The following is a 25,176-nucleotide window of genomic DNA, read 5'->3' on the forward strand; positions in this document are numbered from 1 at the left end:
TCAGTGAACATTGTCGGGCATACATGAACTTTGTCACTCCATTCAGATGGGACGCATTTGCGTGAAAGCAGGTGGAGCATCTTTGCAGTGTCTGTCCTATAGAAAGCGGGATCGATAGGTGTTAGTCATTTGCATGTACTTAATGGGCAGCTTGATTGGCACGTTACTTGCACGTAATACCACAGTGACTTCGCAGCCATTGGAAATTGACTTTGTGGCTTTTCTCAGTCGGGTTGCGTACGCACTGTGTATGCTTCAACTTGCAGAGATCGACCGTTTGTGTGTCGCTGCGCCATTATTAAAGCGTGGTGCGACGCGAAGCGTTGTCAAGTCTGCTGCCGTCGATGTTGTCAGCTGAGGAGTTTTGTTATTCATCAACACCCTCATCGCAGTTGTAGCGCCAAGGGTGCGCGTGCGGCTCCTTGCCCGGATTCCTCGCCACTATCTGTAGCATCTCTATCTGCGGACCAACGACGCACCTCGTTGTGCCGAACGGTGTGCGTGCATCATGAGGCACTACTATCCAGCTTCGCACAACCTTTAGCTGCTCCTAGGTGCCTATAGTTCAGTCCAAGATCAACCCGACAATGCTTGACGTCAAGAAAAAAAAAGCTGATCTGTAATCGCCAGCTCTCAAACAGCTTACTTTACTCTTTTTATATGAGAAGTACCAAGAGCACATACACACATGAACAGCAACGGCTCCATCGTTCCAAACAGCTCCATACCGCAGCTGTCGTCATCCCAGCAAAAGTAACCAACATGAACAAGTGAAACTAAATAGAGAAGAAGCTTTCAATACACCGACGAGCGATCAACCATAAGAAATTGCGTTAGTATACCCTTTTGTAATAACGCAATGGTTGTATATGAAGCCTAAAGATAACATGATCAAATAGGAGCGAATGTGCGTGGCACCGGCTCATTTCTTTAGTAAAACCCGTAGAGCTATTAATATTCAATCGAACTGGCGTTCTGACTAATTGTGGTTTTCATTAGGACTGATATTTCAATTCACGCGTTATGTGCGTCGATTAAGTAGTGCTCCGTTTTACAAACGGACACACTCGAGCGTAGCCGTTTTTTACACAAAGCGGGCATGTCGCGAAGCTTTACATAATTCGTCTGAATTTTCCTTGCGTTTCGAGGTTTCATTCAATCGATACAAGTTCTCGCACAACTATAGACAAGGCGCGGCGGTGCTATCCTCAAGCGCTAATTAAGGCTCGGCCAAAAGAACCAGCACGCTTAAATACACTGGGTCATTGGATTTTTGCCGGGTAGGAACCATATTCAGTCCTAATAACCGCGTGCACTGGTGCGCGAGGTAGACTTACTGTTAAACTTACTGTTAGAGGGAGCCTATACAGTAACCCTAGTGCGAAATATACGCTCCCAAATAAAATCTCGTTGTGGGGTGAAAGGAAACTGTGTGCGTCTTGGTGACTGTACTGAACGCGTCTTTTTTTATTGATATGATATAAGGAGACGTTGGCGCACAGTTTAAGGCGCCGGCTACTCCTCATCTCTTGAGTGGTTCCGTCATACATCGTACAGGGTTCAAGATTACATATCAAATAGTCTTTTTACACAAGCATCAGGACTTATCACGTAACGTTTCCACAGGAAGACTATAATCTAAATGCCTAACATATGTCTCAAGCGTTTCTTTTTTTTTTTGGAGGGGGGGGGGAAGGAAGACGTACGTGAATGGTGCAGCCAAGGCTGTTGAGTTCAATGCGGCCAAAAGCCGAACATCCGAGGAGCGTGTTCGGAACAATCTGTCAAACTGCCTGTCAACTTTTATTGGACAAGGCAATATTGTGGCTGCAAAAATTTTAATTCCTCGTCTGATTGCTGTCATTAATTTTGCCCGCCACACTTAAGCTCTCTCTCTCTACTGCAGTTACCCTGTTTCGAGTTGAAACGCAGTTTGGCGTTCTCCGAACGCAATTATCTTTTATTTTGAGATTTTGCTGGGGGCATTTGTTCTTAATTCGGTTTCCTTGTTTTTTTAATTTTTGCTATCATTATCGCAGAAACCACTGATGGTGTATCACATTTCTTTCAGAGGACCTCCTCATGCATTTGGAATTTCATAAATAAGACGATGTTTGGTGATAGAATGTTTGCGTTAAGTGCGCTCAGGTATACGCATATTTGTGTTTTGTGCACGCACTTGCACGCGTATTCCGAGGACCGCGAATGTTTGGACCACATAAAAAGTGCGATGTGTTTCACACATGGCAAGCAATGTACCCAAAGAAAGAGTCAAAGGGTGAAAAAACTGCAAACAGCCAAACAAGCCTTAACTTGACTTAGTCATTTTGCTATTTAACAAATTCGGGTTTTTTAAATTAAGCAAGGAGGTAGCTTTGGCTTGTCTTAGCCTAGATAAAACAGAAAAATAAGTGGAACAATCTTGTACTGGAATAATTTTCTCAAAGCTTAAATTTATGTGCGGAAATCTAAAACATGTGCCTAGGTGACAGTGTTCGTGACAGAAAGATCATGTTTCCAGGTAGAGGAAGACGGTATGCGTGGCTGAAGACAGACCTTGATCAATCTTGCCTTCGTCAGTTGAAGCACAAGCGCTCTTTGGGCGTGATTATTGACTACCGTCTACAGTGGCGATGAGCTGTGTACTCTATTGCGACATCACTATCTCCGTGTCTCAATGTGATCCGTAGAGTTGAAAGTGAGCAATGGGGAAATCACCCTTCTTCAGTGATCAGGCTGCACGATGCACTAGTGACGAGTCGAATAATATACCAGCTCCCTTTATATTCCCCCTCGCTATCACAGCTGGAACGACTTGAGGTTTTGCACAGAAAGGGCCTAAGGAGGGCTCTTGGCGTTCCGCAGACTGCTGCTAACAATGCAGTACTTTATAAGTCTCTGTCGAGACCTCTTAGCCTGGTCGCTTCACAAAGGTTATCGATGCAAATTGGCCGCCTCAAACAGACGATAGCCGGGGGAGCCCTTCTACGGAGCCTTCGAAAGATATCTGAGTCCCGAGACTACTTGGCCCTTCATACTCTTAGTTATTTGGGCCTTGACACTCGAGGTCGAACTAAGAGGTTGAAACCACCTTGGTCATTCGCGAGCCTCGATTGTTCATTGAAAATTCCTCACGTTCGCGCTAAGCGGAGTTCTCCTTTGGCGGCAACGCGTTCGCTCGTACTGGAACATCTTGAGACTGAATATGCACGTCATCTTCAAGTTTTTCTGATGGCTCTGCGGACAATGTCAGAGGATCTAGTGCAGCTGCTTTTCACATTCCCTCTTTAAAGTATGATTGGCCGGTTCGCTTCACTGCAGTCGTGTCCTCCACAACGGCCGAAAGCGTTGCCATTGAGGCAGCTCTAAAGAAGCTACGGTTTTGTACGCCTCAACCTTTTGTAATTCTTGCAGATTCAAAATCCGCCCTTCAATGGTTAGAGCACGGGTTCCCTACTGATGCCTCATCTCTTAGCTCCCTACGTTCGGTGCACAATCTCCATATCAAAGGCTTCTCCATGCGTTTCCAATGGGTGCCCTCGCACATAGGTATCATAGGCAACGAGATGGCGAACAGCCTCGCCCATACAGCGCTGTCTGGGAATCAATTGAGAAAAGTACCTCAAGAGGACAAGAGACTCTTCAGAGAAGCGGTGTTGTGCCACTTCAGTTCTTTGTGGAGCTCACCTCACAAGCCATGTGTGATCAAGGGTCTCAAAAGAAACCAAGCCACCTAACTGCTCCGCATTCGCACGGGCTCTGCTCGTACCCCTGCGTGGATGTTTAAGACTGGCCTGGCGTTATCACCATTATGTTCAACCTGGGGTGTGCGCGGTGACATAGAACTTTACCTTATGAGCTGTACTCTGTATAACGCGGAAAGGTGTGTGTTATTCGGGTCACTCAAGACAGGGATTCCTCACAGCTCTCTTCAGGACATTGTTTTCCCGCGCGGGACCCAGTTGTATAGGAAGGAGGTTTCTCGTCTTCTTTTAAGTTACCTGCAGGACACGGATTTGGCCTCCACATGGTGACCTTAGGAGTGACTATGTGTAGTTGTGAGGTCTGTGTCTGATTTATGTGATTTATGTATTTTAAGTGTCGCTACGGTGGAGCAATTGCCGGCAGCAACTGCAGGGCTAATCCCACCAGTAGCCTACAACCACTCAACAACAAAAAACCACTCAACAACAACAAAGAAGGCCAAGAATGTCATGCTTGGCCTCTGCCGAATGTTTTCTTTACAATAGTTCTACTTTTTTTGTCATGTACTGGTACCAAATAACATTGATATGAGCACAATCATAACTTTTTTACTGCCTCATCGCATCGACTATAGTAATGAGTCAAACCACTATCCATAGAAAAATGAACGTGGTACAAGTGTTTTCTACCGATACGATCAATAGACTCTCCGCTTTCATTCTTGGTTGCACAGCAATAGTAGAAATCTTAATATTATTTACATGTACTCTGACTAGCAACATCATTTATCCAGGCATTCAAGGTTAGAAAAATAAATTGATGAACTGGGCACCTATTAGAAAAGAAGTTCGCACTCCAGAGCTACTCAAGTGAGCAGACACCACCCAATTGTGATAGCAAACATTATTAAGTGGACCGGTCAAACGCTAATAGTTCTTACGAATGAAAAATTATGCGTTTAGTCCACTCAACCACGTCCACTCAACCACACCGGTGCTCTTGCACCGTCAAAGTGCATAGCAGCAAGCAGCGTATTTTTGCACTGAATCTACTTTATATTGCACACAAAATGAGCGCTATAACGAAAACGTTTTACGTTCCTTGCGCGTACTTGGAGACACAGCGAGTTTTTCTTGCAATTACGTTATACTCATGTGCAAGCATGTTTTGCTACGCACTGATAGAGGGAAATGCAGGCCAGTTTCTAAGTCCCTCTGATTCCCTCTACGATTTCCTTCCGGGAACAGAGCTTTATCACTGCCTTTCATACATTATAATTTAAGCGCTATGCTTTATGACCTGCACGCTTATATCACGCCACGTCAAAGTACTGCACCATTTTACTTCTGTAGATTGTCGTATTTTTCAATACTGAATAGCATATGGTACCATAACTAACTTCTTCTATAAACACTTCTATGCGTTGGATAACATAAACAATCATGCGTTACCTTGATCAGGCTAAAATCAATAATAACGAAATAATTTCATCTTTGTTATCTTGATTTACCACATCGTGCATCTCAGAAAGTGAGGGTAAAAGTTTATGCTTCAAGTATTTTCAGAATTATACTCCGAGTTCTCACCTAAATATGGTCATTGTACGGTTGGGCCTACTAATCCAGTATTGTTTACACGGACAACACTCTAGCATTAGTTAAGTACATCGGTGTACGATAGCAAAGCAAATGAAAGTGGCGTAGTGCAGTGGCTGGCGAGGCGGGTACCGCTGAGTTCGCTGGCACAATCCGTAGTGACGGCAGAGAGCCTGGGGCGAAACAATAGGTTTCGAGCTGCGCTTGGTCAATACAGTTGTCCCTTTCGACATCGAATCAAGGCGGGGAGAGCTGACTCGCGTGTGAAAACAGGAGCGTTAGAGCGAAGGAGACAGTGAAAAAAAAAGAGAAGGATAGGAAGAGGAATGTGAGGAAGGGAAGGAGTGGGTGAAAACGGAGACATGGAGAAAGTTGAGGGTGAAGGCAGCCGAACCGCGGTGCACTTGAGCCAGTCGCAGAGATCGATTAGATTGGAGAGGGTTACAGATAACCTGACTTCGGTCTGAAGCAGTTCAGGCTAGCCATAGCCCAAGTCAATCCACCCGATGGATTTGCCTCGACGGCTGCTCCTGGATTCACTGCACGTTGATGCTTGGTGGCAGGAAATGGGGGGGCACGGAAGCTATAGGGGAAGTGTGGGACGAAGGATACGGACCGATTGCAGCCCGCTCTTGCGCAACATGCAGAGGAGAGGAATGTAGTTGGGCAACGGCGGAACCCATTGGGAATGCACGCAAGGGTATTGCACGTACGGCATGTCGGACATAGTGGGCCCTTCGTTAAAGAAGCTTTTCCGTGTCGGTGCACCCTATTCAGTGGAATGCGAGGATGAAGAGTGCAGAAGAAATGGTGCCCGCTGCATTCAATGCTCCCGTTCAAGAAGAAATAAATTTGTCCTTGCGTATATATAACTTGTTTATGCCAACAGTCCTATATTTCACAGCTCTCGTCAAAAACATTCAAGGCATTAGAGCTCGTCTTTGTTTCTTTTGCGTCCTAACAAAAAGCAAGGGAGACGAAGTCTGAATTTTAGTCTAAATTGATTGTGGATAACTTCCGAAATGATTTTAAAATTGGAATTCGATGTATATACTCGCATATTGATTATTGTTGTGTTATGACATCACCCGCCTAGCATGAGCCTTAAGCTTTGTACAAATCTCATGCTGACATCAATTCTTAACGGCTTATCCTTATGGTCAATACATTACGGTTGTTTTAAAGTCTAGGCAGAGATCTTTCCGACACAATCAGTTATAAAATTGCATCGACACGTCATTTGGAAAATCGTAGTATGTTCAGAACGTGACATGTGAGTGCGGTTTGCTAATGTCCGAGGCCCCTAAATAGCATACAGTGGTCGAACGCCATGCAACGAAGCAGCAAGATGCACGTAATATTTCTGTCTTCTGAACAACTTCATTATTTTATGTTGCTAGGCAAACTTTAATGCTCATCTGATAAGTGCATTTTATAATCTTTCACTAGAGCCACTATCACTAGAACGAGAGGTTGTTGAGGTGGCACTCTTAGTATATTCCCACTTTCCCTTACCGCCAGTGTATGATTGCAATCCGGATGCTCGTCTGGTTGACCTCCCTGCCTTGCTTCTCATTGCTTTCACTCTCTATTTTCTTTCTATTAGCATTTCAAACCCAATAAGCAATGGCGAAGCACTTTGAATAAGCTTGAAATGGCTTAGAGCTCGGTCAAAAATTAACCTTACTGCCTGGCAAAGCATTTTCAAGACAAATAGGGAATTTGATTCAATAAAGGGACAGTTTACAGACTTCATGAATCACCTTTATTTTTTCACCGAAAACTGGATATTGTGCAGTTTTGAAGCTATGTTAATTACCTTATTTTTGGCGTTGACCATACTTACAGGCGTTACATGCAATATGTACTCATGTAAACAGCCTGGCGTACGCAAAGACAAAGGCAAAAGGTGACCAAAGGCAAACACACCTCGTCCCTATTTCCTTGAGATCAAGAAAAAATGAAGTCGATGCTTCCAAACATCTGACTCAACATGTCCAACATCACATAGGTTGTTGTTAAAATTTTCGTGAAAGTGAACATATTAATAATTTATTCATTTCCGGGGTCTTACGTTCCAGAACTACGATCTGATAATGAGGCACGTTATAGTGGGAGACTCCGGAATAATGCACGGTAAGCGGGCGTTTTTGCATTCAGGCCCCATCAAAATGCCACCGCAGAAGCGGGATTTGATCCCGCAACCTCGTGCTTAGCCATTAAGCCACCAGGACATATTATTTTAGGAATGGAAGGATTGTGAAATCGATTATTTATTCTTAATACAAAGGCATCAATGGGAAATCAAGGGGAAGAAAAAAAAGACTAAATTTGTGCAATAATTACGAGCCCTTCATGGAGAGAGAAACAGCTGCTCTCAGTGTGAAGCGTACGTGCTGCAGTTCAACCCTAAGTTCTTCCACAAGTGAAGAATGTGCTAATCCCAATAAAGTTCTTTTGAACCTTAGGCAACACGTATACGATGTAAGCAGCCACTTCAAGCATGAACTTACTCACCTTGAGTGCACAGCGTCTTCAATACCCTTGAGTTTGAAGATCCACGCGTGCTATAGTGTAGGTAAATGGTCCTGCGTAGGAAAAAAAAAGTATTTGTTTGTTAGACTGAAATGAATGCGCAGTGCAGAACACAATAGGGTTTTGCTCAATTGTAAATTTTTTTCTGTTAACTGTACCATCTGACCCACTTTTTGTTTGGTTGCATATCTGAGTTTGTTGAACTAACCCGAGCTACCTTGTCCATTTCTCCTTTGAGAAGAGCCAATTAAAGTTTCTTTGTCTTCTTCTTTTTTCGTTTTAGTTGTCCTGGACACGAGTTAGAGTGCCTCTAGGCCAGTTGAAATAGCTTTTTTAAAGTCCCGTGCCTTGTTTCAGGATTTGTTGTTGTATTGTATCGACAACTCTTTATAACCTTCAGGCCATAATAAATATCCTGTGAACGTCTGAGTAGATCCGTCAACACCTTTATATGTCCCTTCAATTTCTAGGCAAATGACTTGTGTTTTATTGTATTAGATAAAATACTCCAATGATAAAATTTCTAAACACTAAAGCTTCTATCTACCTAGTTACAAATCTTCTGGAATCAAAGCACAGCCGGCTAACCAGAAAACAATTGATTTTTGATCCACCAAGAATCCATGTCGCTGAAACTTCGTCGGGGGAATAACGCCTCCGACGAACACTTCCCTGGTGAGATCTCGCGCGTCTAGTCCAACTGGCGTCATAAATCCCGTGGGCGTGCCTCTAACATACCCACACCTCGGAGGCCGATCTCAGTTTCCACGGATGCCTAGCTTTCTTACGTTTTCTTTTGTCGCTGGCACAAGATTTTGCAAGACGTAAACCCAGCGTTCTCCTGCGGCGTTATCTGGAAGGCCTCCCATATATTTCAAGACTTACGGTGACTAATGCCACCAGTGCTGCGTTTGTCATTGCGAATTTATCTTGGAGGAGACGCTCTAAGCCTCACCACAAATAGAAGAGAGGTCTGAAATTCGTTTATTTCCGCGGTCCTGCCGTATAGATTTAGCCTGGGCGATGTTGGGGGAAACAGAATTTCTGTGTTTTTGAACTGCTTTTGAGAAGCCTCTGAGAAGTTCATCTGTATCAATTTTGAGGCATCATCCTTTAACTCTTACGTTGCCAGCTATATATAAAGTGGCCTTTTCGTAAGGTCTAAAAACATCGACGATTGTCTAGATATTCATGGTAGTTTGTCGCTAGGCATCAATCACTCGCTTTCAGTGGCAAGACATTATTTCTACATTAGTTGTTTTTCTTTATATTTATTGGAAAGAAGAATATAAAGCCAAAGTAATCTTTTTTACTCGTGATAAATTGCGACGGCAGAAAACTACTGTTCCGAGTAGAACTGCGCTTCAGAAGTGGTTAAAGATAAAAAAACTAGTTATGCTATTTGGCCTCGCAAAAATTGGGTGTAGTCCTTCGCCACGTATATGTAAGTGCATAATACTTGTGGACCGTTGGCTCTCCTTCAGTAAAAAAATGAACTAGACAGGATGTTTCACTACCTTAGGAAGGAGCGGGGGGGAGGGGAGGAGGTGAGGAAGGAAGATTTTTGTAAACCTGCTTTTTATTACAAAACGCAGGCTACAAAATATCTGCGTTTTTATGAACACCAGACTAGGAAAGTTAACTGTATCCTTAGAAAGGTCAGTCCACTCGAGTTTCGTTGTACACTAAATCAGTTTACGTTGCGTAACAGAATGTAGAGGTGCAAGTCTGTCTAAAAGCAATGACGAGCCCCCGCTCGAGCCCCTCCCCCCCCCCCCCCCCCACACACTTTATCTTTCATTAGAAAACACGAGGAAAAGGGGCTTCCATGCAGCTCATGACGTGATAGATGACTCCCACGGAGCGTGCTTTTTTGGTGATGTCACGCGTTCGAGCTTTCTTTTTTTTACTTCTTTATTTGTTTCTACTCCTTTCGTTTTTGCGCACATAGATGTTTTTGGATTAGTGAATAAAACTTCACTTGGGGTGACACCGCTCGTGCAATGTTTTTTTTTTTTCCGTTGTCCTTGCTTTATGTCGCTGTATTATTTCTTGCTTTGTGTCTTTAAAGTGGTTTTTTTTTTGCGTCTGCAACCATTAAAACGAATGATCGCATCTAATTCAAGGTGTCAGAAGAGCGCACCAGCCACGTCTTTGTTCCGTGTCATGGCGCAGCAGTACAGGTATTATACGATAACATACGCGCCCATTCGTTTCTCAGATTCTGAATTTTTGTTGAATAATAAAACACTTTCGCTCTCCTTTTCAAGGCTTAACCTCGTTTAATTTATTGTGCATTCATTTTCACGTTCTCTTAATTGCTTCTCGTGCTTCGTTATTTGTTGGGTGCTCAGTCGCGGGATGGATTACACCAACACGTGCGTGCCTTAATGACGCAGCAAGCGCCCACCCCTGCTTGCGTATGTGCGTGTAGCCCTGGCGCCAGAATGGAGGCAGTCGTCTTCCACGAGTGAGCAGCCCTCGTTATGAGCGGCCGCACGCCCACCTTCTTTCTCGGCCTGCACCTCCCGTCCTTCCTTCTCACCACCGTTGCGTACGGCACATCGAAGCCAGCACGAACTGTCTTAACCCAGCTCCGTAATGAGCGCTTAAATGACACATTGCCGAGGGGAGCCCCTCCTGATTGCCTCGCGGGGTCACCGCAGCGTAGATCACGTCCTGATCACCGACCGTCAGGGATATTGCCTTCCCCTTTCCATTGCCCAAGTACTACCATTCTTGCTCGCTTCCCCACCTCCAGTTAAGCCAACGTTCTTATCACTCATTGTTCTCGCACTCGTGTTCCATTAGCAGGATGATTTCCGTTTCGTAAAGTCACAAGCCCTTCGGCACGTCTTGTTGCTTCAGAATAGTGTCTCGCGTTCACCTGTTCGCGCTTTTTTCTTCACATCCTCGGTTGTACACTTGCCCTTGTACCTTCACATCTTTACTCACCAATTCCGCGGTCATCCTTGGGCCATTGCCCTAAGTCGCATAGGCAGCCCATAGGTTGTCCTTATCTATTGCTACCCTTTTCTTCTTTTATTTTCATCGACAAACCCTGCTCATATAGGCCGTGTAAGTGGTCTCGCTACATCTCATGACATTGCTTTCGCTTCAAGATTACGTGGCGCCCGCAGTCATCCAGCCTGGATATTGCATTTTTGGGAGTCACGGCCCGCCGTCATAATGACCGCTTAATCCTCGTTCCTCGTTCCTGATATGGGAAGACTTGGATGAAACGCATGTAATTGAGGCCGTAAACATTCACCAAGGGCGGTAGGAGGTAATCACGCGTCACTCTGTACTCGAGGTTTGCTTGGACGTAAGCTATGGTAAGCAGGACATTGGACTCCGGGTCTTTAAGTAAACACACAAGTACGTAAACAAGTGTGTACCTTCTTCCAAGCTGAATAATAGACGCGTATGGAGTCGTGATGTGCATGACATTACACTCCCACTCGTAAACAGTTATCTGTTCCATAATTGGATACCTTGGCAAAATAGAATACAGATCAACGTGATAAATTCGATTATGAGTTTGTGCGAGAAGCCGCACACAGAAAGTGTGTGCATGTTCGAGCATGTATATGTGCGTGCGTGAGTGTTCGAGTGCGTCACTCTGTGTGCGTGCGCTCTTGCGTACGTGCGTGGGTGTGCGTTTAAACTTGTTAATCCAAGGTCTTATTACATAGTCCCATGAAAAAAGTGGTTCGAGCTGACATCAAGATTCCTCTTCGTCTAACATTCGTGAATGTATTGGCATGTACGGTCAGTGTGCATGCATCTCTGTCCGCGCATGTATTTACACCATGGCTATATCGATCCTTCCGCCCACTTTCCTCTAACGGCTCCACTCTTGTTTCGTGTATTCATTCGATCAGAATCAGAGCGACAAATGTTTTGATCATATCATTCGGTTCGTAAAAAAGCGCCGTGTCTAGCGCTTCATGTTTCGCAGCAAGACATCTGTAATGTTCAATGTTGGCACGCCATGTGAGCACGAGCAGAGAAAGGAAATAAGTTGATGGTGGCGACGATAATAACTAAAAAGCCTTCGAGCTCTGAAACGCGATGTTTTGAACGGTTCCTTACACATCACGCAGCTGGCATCAAATGCCACAATGGCGTGACTGACAAGTAGCGTACAGTGTGAAGCTACACATCATCGATTGTTTTCGTTTCCACCACGGCTTAAAACGCTGTCGATCTCAAAGATTTGTACGTGACACAAAAACAATGTGAAAATATTTCAAACGCGTTTTGAAAGATCCAATTCGCTCTTCTTCACATTGATGGGTTGCTCTCTGTGTCGGAGTGATCGGAAATTGCCGTTCAAAAGAAGCAGGGAGACCAAGACACATTTGTTTCTCGCAAACAGTTTTGTGAACGTAAGCACGCCGATTACCTCAAAGATGGCAGCAATAATTTTCTACAGTAGAATGTAATTTATTTATTCAGGGCGCAAACACAACGAAAGAGAATTGCCATAACAAGAAAATAAAGAAGACATCATCATCATCATCATCATCATCATCATCATCGTCGTCGTCGTCGTCGTCGTCAACATCATCATCATCATGATCATTTTTTTTTATGTCCACTGCCAAATGAAGGCATCTTCCAGCTATATTCAATTACGCCTTTCTTGCGCCAGCTGATTCGAACTTGCACCTTCAGATTTCCTAATTTCATTGCACCACTTAATTTCATCCCCCCCATTCAATACCATACATTGGCACAATAGTAAAAACTCAATGATTTCGTTTAGCACTCCCCGGTCGGCTTCAAGTTTTCTAATAGATGCGCCCTGGGAACATTATATTTGTATGGTATGTGTTAGGCCACCATAGTGGATCTGACGAAGATAATACTTTACCGTACCGCAATTCTTAGTAATCAGCTAGCACTTACGACACTTCTGCCTTTCTTTTTACGTTCTGTGCCTCATTCAACCTGCTCAGAGCCTAACAATCTTTGTTAGATCTGTCGCCTTTAAGCAAGCTGTATCCTCGAGAATAGAAGCAACTACGAATAACTTAACACAAGGCAAGGTTCCTTTAAATCCCCGTACACGCACGAGGATCGTGCGTTAAGGGTTAGGGGTAGTACTGTACCACAGAGAATCCCTTTCAGAATGCTACCTAGTGGGTAAGTCCCTTCGTGTACGGTGCAGTAGAGGGCGACCAGCAGAGCGTCATATGTGGTGAGCACTGCGTGTACTGCTTCGGCCGTGCTCCAAAGCAGTTCCAAAGAATAGAGAACAAGGGCAGGGTTTCAGAACAAATAAAGAACAGCTTCAAAGAAACGGGCCTTCAGTCCACACTGACTTTAGCCTCCCTGCCTTTCCTACTTTATCGCTATCTCTCTTTAGCCTGCCTACGAATCTCGCGTAGTGGTCCTTGAAGTTCGGTTACTTAAATTTTTCGCAGAGCTTCTATCTTTGTTTTATGCTGCCTCCCGTCCGCATACCAGACATTTCTTGTGCAACAAAAAGAAAGCCTCCGCGCGCGGCGGCGCTATGGATTGAACTGGAACACCTGCGCCTCTTTAAAATGCAGCAACAATATTTGCGCAGGCACGGCTCTTGGGAGCATTGCGGTATTAAAATTCAGCACCATTGGCAGAAAATCGAACTGCAGGCGAGAACCGAACTCAGCCAGCCTATGTTGCCAGCCCTCTGTACGCAGGACTCCGACACGGTAGCGTAAGCCAAAACTTCGTGATTGATTTCCTTAGTCGCGACAGGCCCATAAATCCTCTGCGCTATACAAAAAATAAGGATAAAAACACGATTCCCTGGGAGCTACTTGGTTGTTCAGGGTATCTTTCTGTTGTTTCATATCCTCCACATATATACGGTCTAGACCTTGAAAAAGAAGAACAATTCCCAAGCCAATGTCAAGAGTACAACCATCACTGACGTGCGGCTGTTGGACTTTCTTCAGATAGCCTGAGTTGAAAGTTATGCACGTACTGTGTTTGCTTGTTCGTGCTGAAAACGAAGCCTACTACTCTCTGACTTACTCTCCTACTACTCTCTGACTCTCGACATCAAGAGCTTTTTAAGTCCGGGGAACAGACAATTTTATAGTAACACATACCTTTCAGAGGGCAGAGACATCTGCGGTTTCAAAAAAGCCGCACAAACGAAAACATATATTACTAACTTGAAAAGCGCTTTAATTAGATACTGAGTTCCAGCTATTTCCTGCTTGATATGCGACTATACTGTAGCACTGCTGTATCGCTGTTGAAGTAAGCGATGCTTACATGTGTACAGTTGGAACATTGTAAAACACAACTGTACAAGAAAATTATTTCTTTTTCTTGAAATAGACGCACAGAAGCCTAGAATGGGAAACTAGAATTCATGATGATTCACACCAAATTGCCTAATTTTTTCTGTTCACAATAACAACGCACCCAGGTCGACAGGAAGTATGTACTTTCACCACTGTGTAAGAGGCTGCAGGGCCTTACGCAACGATAAAAACCATAATCAATAATGCCTTCACGGGGATAAAGGAAAATCACTCTCGGTATGCCCGCTTGCAGCTCTGTTGGGTATTGGTCAATACCTGAAAGATTTCAGTTCGATCATTACCCTTCATTCATTTAACAAATGGTAGTTGTGGCAAGCCGGTGACTTATTGTGTTTGTAGCGAGCATTTCCAATTTGCAATAAATAAATAAATAAATAAATAAATAAATAAATAAATAAATAAATAAATAAATAAATAAATAAATAAATAAATAAATAAATAAATTTCATGTATTTATAAACCTGCAGTAAGCTCTTTCGGTAAGTGTGCTCCGGATTTACACAGGCATCACCGTTTAACACGGGGTGGAAAACATTGAGGCATGCATTAAATTAGTGTTCGACTAACGTAATGGCTAAATGCCATCTATTTATAGCTTCCCCTTTTATTTGCGACGCTCTTCATGTGTTTAAAACTTGTAGGAAAAGCGATAGATTACATTCCCATCAGCTCTAGGGCTGACTTAACTGTATTAGTACCTGCGTGATAAGTTGTCTGCAGTTTGTGCTTGCCAAGTCCTTTGTTATCTTCTTTTTTCCCAACACATATGCAGTATTGCCCACGGCGGGAAGCAACGTCATATTAATATTCTATAGCTGTTAACGACTAAGGTTAACCGTGCACAAAGGTTTTCAGATGAATTCTTGTGTTGGTCTTCACCCCCTTCCTATTTTTTTAAAATTTTCTCTCCCTCTTAATATTTCTCCTGTCTTAATACAGTATTATTTTTCTATTTACCCTTTGTCTTCAAGAGCCGGCGCGCGTTGTGCCTTCCCTGGTGGCAGTCGCCAGCAAGCTGTTTACCTCTTCTTTGTGAAACCAAATAAATAAATAACGAGGTTGTCCTAACTTGTCTTAATTTGTACAGTACTTATATGCTTCTTTCGCGGCAGGCTTTCATTCTTTCTTCTTGCCTTTCTTTCCTTTCCCCGTCTCTAAGATAGCCAATTGGGCCCTACCACGGGTAACTTCCATGTATTTCCTTCAACCTCTCTCTGTCTCTCTTTCTTTCTCTGTACATCACGACCAAATGAAATTTCAACGACGAAAATGTTCACAGCACCAGCTAAAAGAGGTTACACAAAATTCAGCTTTGTGACCACACTAATGTAACCAGGCACTAAATGTTCACAAGCCCCAAAACTAAACAGTGGCAATAAACACCGGTGACAAAATACGGGCCGAACTTTGATCAATTCTTCACGATAATAACAAGTAAATAACAGTTGCAAGTAAGATTTCCTATTCTACTCAGCCTGTACGCTTCCCGATGTGAAAAAGAGGAGGAGGAGGAAGAAAAAACTCTCTATTCTGGTCTTGTACAAGGTGTTGCCACCTGCCTGGCTAGCCCCATGTTGGGACCGGGAGGTCAAGCCTCGTAGCCCTATCACGGGCGTTCTGGACAGCCAGGACTTGAGGGATAACCCTCAATCGGGGGATATAATCATTGCTGAAAATTGATTCCGGGAAATGTCAGGGCCGAGCGACTCACACTCCCAGATCTATGAGGTGCATGTTGAAACCATCTCCCGAATGAAGTTCTCGCTACGCTACCATGTCATGTTATTTGGAGTGTCATATTGATGTAGGCATTAATAGATCACCAGTGTCCAGCATGTGAATTATTTAGAAGTAGGGAAAGACGTTATTAATCGGGTACCTGCTAAAATAATACATCAATGGTGCCATAAAAGCTGTATTCCGAGTTTCTCGTAGGTTAAAGCAAAAAGAGACTATACATCTTATTTTCGCGGAATGGCTTACTTTTTTCTATTATAAAGCGAATAAGCGCAAATGGAGACTCGAAGACCACAGGCCGCTTCTTACAACGCGCACATTGGAGAAACAAGATGTAGAAAGGATCGCCCGGCTACTATACCTTTTCATCGCGAGCGCATCTTGACCAAGCCTTTGGGTTTCAACACTGCCCCTAGAAAAATGCGCAGCTTCCCGCTTCGTTGTACGTACAGCTTCAGAATGCATCACTTGTGGTCGTTTATTTTTATTTCTATCCCGTTCGCCTATAACTGGGTCGCTTGCTTCTCGAAGCGACGAGATCCGGCCATTTCGGTCTCCCCCGGCCTGTTTGCGCGAAAACCCGTTGATTCACCTGTCAGTGCATGTCATCTCCAATGGATGCGCGCGATGGCCAGACGCTCTTCTCCCTTTTTTTTATTGCCTTATTCTGTTTTCGTTCTCGGATTTCCCTTAGTATTTTACGTATATTGGTTGCTTTCGCGACTCCCGTCTTTTCCCACGGCATATTTTTTTTGGGAGGGGGCTGATTTCCTTCACATAAAGATGTTCGCTGCCCTGGTATCTTATCTTTTTGATCCCACTATGTCGACATGCCTAGAGCGTGTGCCTTCAACGACAGAGCAGCATCGGCCTTTGCCTGCCTTCTGAGTTCCGTCTGAGCCCCTTTTCCCCTACCATGCGTCGCCTACTTTTCCCTTTGTTGTGTTCAGACATTTGGGGTAATCCATTTTTTTTTTTACTTTCAATGCTTTCTTCACCAGTCCCTCTCCCATGCACTAGTCGTACTGCTCATTGAGCAGTATGTCTAGAATAGGCCATGAGCAAGTTAATTACGTTTAGAAATCTTTTCTCGTTTCTCTTTTTTCTTTTTAATTCATGAAATCGTGAAAACGCAGAGACGCATCAAACTCTCTCCTAGGCTCGTTTCCACATTTCCTCTACTTTAGCCGCCTCCTTCCGCGACATCTAAGGTACGGGAACTTCCTACCAAGCGTGCTTTTCTTTATAGGAAATGCTCGTCAGTACGCAATGGCTAGGCTGGTCTCAATATTTTCCGTATTTTTCTCCCTTACGCTTTGCAAATTCTACGGGCTCCAGTGAAAAGAACTTGTAGCAGCTCGAGCTCAGTAAATGTAGAGACAAACAGTGCTAAGAAAAGCGCGCGGTCGCGACGCGCTTTGAGTTCCGGAGAATTGACTCCCGCCGGGCAGCATCGGATCTGCCGAGAAAAAATCGAAGACTGGGCCTCACATCGTTCTGCGCTTTACTTTTGATAGCCAGGTCATACGCTTTACTTCTTCTTCTGGGTGCATTTTCGCATCCATTCCTCTTAGACTCTTGATTACGGTCATCAGTACGCCGAGCCGCCAATTTTAGTGGCCACGACTTCGAAGCACAGTTCGCCGAATGGACACAAAGCCCACATTAAGGAACATCAACGCGACGCTGTATCGACTTAAAAGTGGAACACAAACGAAAAGAAATACAGTGGAATGCGCTTTCGCCTTTCTGCTCGTCAGTGCTTCGTGACGTCATCGGGATTCCTGCTTGGACATAGGTTAATCCTGTAAACACAGAAATGTTTTTGAACTGGTTACGTATCGATACGCCATCGAACTCTTAAGGAACAGCGTAGAAGAGGCGGTCTTGCGTGATTTTTTGCTCCGTTCTTGAATTCATATCAGTGGTACGATGCCATGAGAGTATTCAAGAGCATACGTGTGTGCTACGTAGCGTATGCTACTGAAGGTTATGGTGCTGAATGTTTATGATAAATATGCTAGAATGCTAACAGATGTGCAACGGAAGCATACGGTTCAAATGAAAATCGCGTGAGAATGGTTTTGGAAAATATATGCCGCGATACGCATGGCCTGTGGCGGCAGCCAATATTCCAGTAAGCCACACAACAAAGTCCCTGATTAGCTCCTTCGGGAAAAGTATACTGCCTCGTTTCAACTGCATGAAATCTCTAGCTTTCACAGTTCCTATACATAGTGAAATCCTCTGTGGGTATTTTAAGCACTATGTTGACGTATCACGGTGTGTAGATTACATATAAATGATCTGGTATGAACAAACATACTGCAGTTATTGTCTATGACTAGCTATACTACCGGAAGTATGGTTACTTGAGATTCTCCAACGAAGGGAAACGTTGCTAAGTATACGTGAATTGCGGTACTCACTACTTCGCAGCTGTCCCCTGTGCAGTTTCCATAAACATCTGAATTTCTACTACCTTCCAACAATGAGGCGTAAAGAATCACCACAGTAATGACGCGAAAATTGTAGCAATAGGTTCAGAACTGTTCGACAGGACCTGAACAGGTTCTTTTCAACTCGAGCTTTTTGACCAATGACAGCTAATTTTACGGCAAAAAATGCTCAGTGCTCTTCCATTCTGTGAAGGAGGATGACAAGCGAAGCTGTGTATGTGGGCCACTTAATGGCGAACTGCACCTCCGCCACAGGTCGGCCCGCCATTGCACCATCTTCGGGATCGGCCCAGGTATGGCGAGTCTTTTGCTTACCACGCCAACGACGCGAAAAGTTCATTCGACGGTAGAGGTGTACAGGTTCGCTGTAAAACATTATTTTCACAATTACGATGCGCTTTCACACAGTTGCTGTACGTAGACAACTATATCTGTATGATTAGGCCTGCCTTCTGTTTAACTGTTTCCAGTGGCTTACATTTATGTACTTCATCCCTAGTTGTTTGTCTTCCCATTGACGATGTGACCAGTTACGGTTGCATAAACATTATTTGATGGATAATTCAGAAATTTTACAGACCCACTTGTCAGCAGTTGCGTCGCAGAAAATAAAGCTTATATGATGTAAGACAAGCTGTGAAATTCGACTCTTTGATGCCAAAACCGAGCAACTGCGCGCCGCTATAGTGTGCCATTTGATGTACTGGGTACATGGTCTACAACATGAGTGACCTTGCATACTGAACATGCAAGCATACGTGAGAAGCAAGCACTTAACATGCGTAAACATCTAAACAATGTCGGAGACAATGTCTGTCGTATCATCGTTAGTAGGGAGTTGCTCACACAAAAACATCCTTATCATTGGGCAATTGAACTCAAACTAAAACCGACGATGTAGAAACTTTTGCTGGAAATACTAAACTTTTTGTGTACATTTACAAGATACAGTAAGTACTAGAACAGACTGCATGATGGGTCTGCGTTTTACATTACCTGCCTGCAATAACTTTGCACGGCCCACGCTTTTCGAACAAAAAAGAAAGGCAAACGATAATTGTGTACTTACATATGGGGCTTATTGTAAAATAAATTCTGAGGCCGCACGGAGATAAGTCTACGTCCTCGTGTTTATAGCAAGTGCAGTTATAATAACCTTAGAGGACGAGATTTCAAGTATTCTGTTTATCGTCGCGTTTAGTTATTTTTTCGTTTTTTTTTCACGAAGCTCTAACCAATGTTATCGTGGTACATCCTGCGTTCTGTTTCACAGTAACCAGCCATCCTCCACAATCCTGTAAAGACGGTTTAGACAGGACACGTTGATCTTACTATTTTCCGGTAGTGTAGTCTAATATCCGGCAAGGTATAGATAAGATTTTTATGTAACTGTTCAGGATATAAAACCTTAAATTTCTATTTGTATCTGGTTCAATATTTATTCATCACAATGGCAAAAGCGGGGAGTATCAGAAGGCCTGTGTGCATTATCTCGGCCCCGCTGTAGGAGGGTGCTAATTTGCTGGTGACTGGGCCAGCGCTCGCTTGATCGACACTAAGTGCCGCAGTTAACAGACGAGCTAAGAGTATATACAGAAATGGACCAGAAAAAATGACGATATGAAATACAAGCAAAACGAGGACAAAAGGCCGAAGATTAATCACGCCCATATCCGGTATCGATAGGCTAATTTCTCTCTTTCTCTAACGATCATTTCGCTGCCCCTCATTCCGTGCGCTACGTTTTTACACTTAATCTTTCTTTGCTGTGCTTAGGAGACAGCGATAAGAGGCAGCGAAGTAAAGACCAAACCATCGACGTTATTCATTTGCTTTTTTTTTTCTGCTAAGTTAATTGTTCCGTTGTTTAACATGAACCGCTCCAGCAAGAGAATTTCTTCTTTGAGTTAGCTCGCATCACGCACGATCGAAGAGGTATTCTTGACGGTCGCTGTGTCACAGATACGCCACCTCCTGCTCCCCCTCTCACTAGCCTTGCGTGAACACACAAAGGTTCACCGCTTTTTAATTAAAAAAACTTTTCGCCCGCGCTTCTCGTTCGCCCACGCTCCGCAGGCACACATCGATATCCGAGGCTGTCACCTGACTCGCGCCCTCCCCTCCCGCAGCAATCATCTTCCTGCCCTTCCGACGTGCTCGCTTGTCTCTACTTTTTTCTCTCTTTCCTTTGTCTTCCAGTGCCTTTTTTCTCTTCGCTCTCCATTCCTACTAACGACATGTCAGCCGCTCCTAAACTTACGCTTTCATCTGCGTCAACGCTGTCGTGCAGACCACGCCGCAATCGCGGAGCGTGAATTTTACTTTTCAGTGCCCCAAGTCTGGCTGGTCCATTCAGCGCTAGTAGTTCCGTGCGGCACTGTGGATGATAAGCTCGCCAACTGGTGTTGTCTTCTTTGGCGGCATAAAGAGATTACAAACGTGATAGACCCATTAAGGTGCTCTAAGCGTTTTACATTTAGCACACCAGGTTATTTCACGGTGAGTGTTGCGAGTACACTTTTAATCTAGATTGACGCGATGTTCCCCTAACCGAAGCATACTTATGCGGAAATGGATTAAGAGTCTACTTCTCGTGGCCTCATTGTGTAACTGCATGGAAGCAAAAAAAGAAAAGAAAGAAAAAGCACCCGCAAGGGTTTCTGTCGGGTATTTGCAGAATATCAGACTGGAGTCGAGATTTTACGGAAAGCACTGTGTTATGAGGTTATGGTAATAGGCATCCCTTCGTCCTGTCCTCATCGTGATCTTTCGATATACCTTTCGTGTTTCTTCCTCTTCCTTTTGGGCGGATCGAGTAGCAGGCCAAATTATACTCTAGGACTGGGAAACCTCTGTGCTTTATATATAATAAGTTATCTCCCTCTCGCTTCACGGTACATAGGATATCAAAAAAAAAAAAGAAAAGAAAATAAAGCCTACAAGGTGGTAGATACAAGATGGTTGAGGCATGGGTAAAGAAAGTTTCGCTTTGATAGGTGGCCGGACATAAATTAAAATAGTCGCCTTACAGCGAAAATCCGCAATCTGGCTATTAGAGATGTCGTAGTGGAAGGCTCCGGTTTAATTGTTTAACCGCGTCGGGTTTTAAAGCTCGCCTCACCGATTCTCGGTACACGATCGTTTTTGCGTTCCGCGCCTATGGTACCCTGACTGTGGCAGCCGGAGCATCCAGTCTGCGATTTCACGTTCTCCTTCGTTTCCGGCGCAAGAACGCTACACCCGCTAAGCCACCTCTGGGACCATTCACCGATATAACTATACAGAGTAAATCACGAAAGCAATTAACCCAGTTAAATCACGAAGATCATTACCAAAATAAGAACACAAAGGAGAAGCGCGTTCGCTCTGCCTGTCTCGCTGACAATTTCAGCTTTCTTTTACCGCAAGAGCATTGGACGTCACATTGGCGGATCCTGTTCGTTACGGCTAAGACCGGAAACCGGCATGACGGATTCAGGGAAACAAATAAAAAGCAAGCTTTTTTGAGCCTTTCCTTGCAGCAGTGCATTCAGCAGCTCATATACGCGAACATAAATAAGAAAGCTGCGACAAGGCAGTGATAAGGAATAAAATGATGCTGTTATTGTTCCTTTTCTTTAATTTAGCGCGTATCATCAGCAGTGCATGGTACTTCTGATGACAGATGGTGAAGAGTTAGGGATGCCTTTTCCTGCAACCCTTTGTGGAGCACGGCTCAGCGCAGACGCTCACTTTTGGTGTGGGAGAGAGTTCCTCAGACGTCAGTTTATTCTCAACTAGAACGCGGGCCAAATGCAAGCACCAACATTGTCCGCGGACGCCGACCTCTTTTCAGAACTTGGAATGAGCTTCTGTCTGCAGCCTTTGTACACTGAAACTCCGCAGATTGTGCATGTGCTAACGTACAGCAACGTTGGCCAAACATTGTTTATCAGTGGTCTTTCTCAAAGCTTAATTTCATTTACATTTAGTCTCTTCTGTGCTGCTAGTTTCACTGCCCCGCAATGCTGTCTGCTCAGTTATCTGTTAGTGCCGTGGCCTTGGCTCTTGCATTCGTGCCTCTGTGAATTCTGTGAGGTGGCTCTTTGTGTTCAGTTTCGACTTCCGTGTTATCATTATTAGTAGCGCTTTACTTATATTTCCATTTGCGTTTTCGTATTATTCGTCTTCGTTACAGTCTCCTTACATTGTTCAGCGTGACTCAATGCCCTTTAATGGTTTATCGCGAAACAAACGCTTTGAATTATTTTTTTAAATATTATTTTGAATGGCTCTCACGCTTTACTTCTACACACAGCTTCGTTCACTTCGAGCCACGCTGGTCACTCCGCAGGACTGCAGTGGTATCCCAGCACGCATATGTACTTATTTATTTATTTACTTTATTTGTGCATACTGCCGCCAAACATTTGCCTATAGTAGGAGTACGAAAAGACCAAGGACTTTCACAGATACATTACGACTCTTAAATAGCAATAAGAAATTCATCTAAAGGGCATTCGCGAACATTCCCGGGCAAAGCATTCCATTACTGAATCGTACGATATAAAAAAAAAACTGTACGAGAACTATATGGAACAATATTTACAGCATGATATTGACAAGTATTTGAGAAGGATGAAAATGTAATGTAATCCTGCGAAGAACAACGTAGTGAATTTACATAAATGTGCAAAAACCTAAAACAATCAAAGTGGTGACGTTTCTGGTGTGGGACTAGGTTCAGGTTAGAAAGCTTGGAAGAGGTTGAAAAATAGCTATGATAACGACGACAGATAAACCTAACAGCTTTATTCTGTACTGAGTCTAACAATTTGATGTCTTTTTTATGAGGGGTATTCCATGTGATAGAGGCGTACTCCGGTATTGGACGTATTCGGGCTATGTAGGTTAACAGTCTAGTGTGTTTTGGTGCTGATCAGAGCGTGCGCTGAAAATAGCCGAGGTGTCGAAGAGCTTTTTTGCATCTCAGTTCAATGAATGGGCGATGACTAAGACATATCGTGCGAAAAAACAACTTCCAAATATTAGTATTAATTAACTCTGTTTAAGGTTTGGTTGTTAGAGGAGTACGTAAAATTGGATATAGAACGACGCCTTGAAAATGATAAAAGGAAAGTTTCGCTGAAGATGATGGTCATCTGTCACTGTTTGTACCAGCTGCGAAACCTATCGAAACAAGCGTTAAGGGTGACGTGAACAGATCGACATTTAATGACAAGGTATAACGCACAACAATGCCTTGTAAGTTCAGCACACATATAATTCTACTTTTTAGCTTCTAAGCCATTCGTAGCATCTTATTATTCTTTATAACTTCGTTTTTCTGGTGGTGCTGCAGATTACATCTTTTCTGCGTGTATTAACGTAATAAATTTTATAATTCGGTATTATCCATTTTGTCTCATGCGATTGATTCTATCGTTAAGAAGCTTACAGCGCGCTATTGCATAACGATCACACTGTCATGCAATGGCGGTAATCTTTTCATAAAATAATGTCTGCTCCAGGAGTGAGGTCACATATAGACTTGGAGGTACAGAAAATTATTTCACCAGAAAGGCATCGTTACTATTCAGCGTGCTTGCGCAGGAATTGCATAATTCGGATTTGGTGTAAAAGCAGAGCACCATGAGCGTAAAATACAGCACGAAAAAAACATTGAGCTACTGCACAGAAAAGTCATATTTTTTGTACGGCTCAAGTGTATGCAGGATTTCAAGGAGTTTAATGCAAGCAACGGAGAAAAAAGTAACGGTTATTTTTAACTAGCTAAGATTGGTCGCAAACCAGGTAGGCTTTCAATGCAGCCAAAATACGGTAATGTATAAAGTTAGCGCGTAGTGCGATAACTCAATAAAGTCTATTAAAAGTTGTCGAAAATAAATTAATATGTTATGCAGAGATGCGCGATGTACCGAAAATACATGTAACCTACTACAAAGGAGATAGAACTACAGAAGACGGTACCATTAAGAGCAGAAATTGCATGTTTAACTGCAAGAAAATAGTGAGCCTATATTTTAAAACGGTACTAGAGGGAACGACTCAAAGTTGAGATGATGATTTGTATTCATGTTACTGAAAGTCAATCGTCCCAACAGGCACGAAAGAAGGAACAAAGAGTACGACGAAAACGGTGACTATCAACTCACAAGTCCGAAAGGGGGGGCAAAAACTGAATACCTTACTAAACAGTTTTTTTACTTCTTTTGAACGCATTCAAAACCTTCTTTTTCTTCTTCTTCTTCTTCTTCAATATATATATATATATATATATATATATATATATATTCATGTCCACTGCAGGACGAAGGCCTCTCCCTGCGATCTCCAATTACCACTGTCTTGCGCTTGCTCACACTAACTTGCACCTGCAAATTTATTAATTTCGTCACCCAGCCTAGTTTTCTGCTGTCCTCGACTGCGCTTCCCTCCCCACCTATTATGTAACTCTAACGGTCCACCGGTCATATACCCCACGCATTACATGGCCTGCCCAACTCCATTCTTTTCACCCTAATGTCAATTAGATTATCGGCAATCGCCGTCTACGCTCTGATCCACACCGATCTCGTTCTGTTATTAACGTTACCCCTAATATATCTCGCTCCATCACTGTTTGCGCGGCCCTTAACTTTTTCTCGAGCTTCTTTGTTAGCCTCCAAGTTTTCGCCCCACATGTTGGCACCGATAGAATGCAGTCATTCTGCAATTTTGTTTACAACGACAGCGGTAAGCTCGCAGTCAGGACATGGCAATGCTTGGTTAGGACCTGCTGTATGTACTGCGACCCATTTTTATTATTCTGTAAGTTTC

At 43.6% G+C, this 25,176-nt stretch overlaps 1 protein-coding gene across 4 annotated transcripts in view; it reads right to left on the minus strand.

Moving 5' to 3' along the window:
• SPR (Sex peptide receptor) overlaps window positions 1-25,176 on the minus strand; it is a 221,058-nt gene that overhangs the window by 103,675 nt on the left and 92,207 nt on the right. For all 4 annotated transcript variants that reach the window (XM_070537750.1, XM_065448890.1, XM_065448889.2 and 1 more), the window contains exon 2: window positions 7,818-7,888. The gene's annotated coding sequence lies outside the window, so the exon portion shown is untranslated. The remainder of the gene's footprint in view (window positions 1-7,817; window positions 7,889-25,176) is intronic.

The sequence above is a fragment of the Dermacentor albipictus genome, chromosome 4 (genome assembly GCF_038994185.2).
Source record: "Dermacentor albipictus isolate Rhodes 1998 colony chromosome 4, USDA_Dalb.pri_finalv2, whole genome shotgun sequence".
In the NCBI taxonomy this organism is placed as follows: domain Eukaryota; kingdom Metazoa; phylum Arthropoda; class Arachnida; order Ixodida; family Ixodidae; genus Dermacentor; species Dermacentor albipictus.